The following is a 567-nucleotide window of genomic DNA, read 5'->3' as shown; positions in this document are numbered from 1 at the left end:
TTTCAATCCAAATGGTTATTGATTCTATTCCATTCTAGCTGTGTTTCTATTGTTGCTATGGGACACCAGTTTGTTTATGTTTGAACATACAGTATGAATGTGATAACCTTTGATGAGCAGCCAGACCGCTTCTAAATACTGTGAATACCTTTTAATTATCTCAACACACTGGCTGTGAGCTCCAGGTCCTGCAGCCGCGGACTGACCGCAGTCAGTTGGTGTAACACGTGCCTTTTAAATTAAAATGTATTTATTTATAAGCGGGCTGGTTGTTTTGAGTTAGAAAAGCAGAAATAAGGAATTATTTAGACTAAAATGAAAGGAATCTATGTTGATCGATATCAACACTTACACTATAACACTATAAAATTGAATAAGATGCCCCAAAATGAAGGAAAATAGAGATTTGTACTTGCCAAAGAGTGCTGTGTGGAATCAATCATGTTATTTTGGGGAATTACAATTGGGTAGTTAAGAAGAACGTTGATATAGGATAACGGGTCCTCATGTTGACCCGAGGATAACATTGGAGATATACACTTACCTAAAGGATTATTAGGAACACCT

This window comes from Etheostoma spectabile, chromosome 7, assembly GCF_008692095.1.
Source record: "Etheostoma spectabile isolate EspeVRDwgs_2016 chromosome 7, UIUC_Espe_1.0, whole genome shotgun sequence".
Lineage (NCBI taxonomy): Eukaryota > Metazoa > Chordata > Actinopteri > Perciformes > Percidae > Etheostoma > Etheostoma spectabile.
This window is presented reverse-complemented; position numbering follows the sequence as displayed.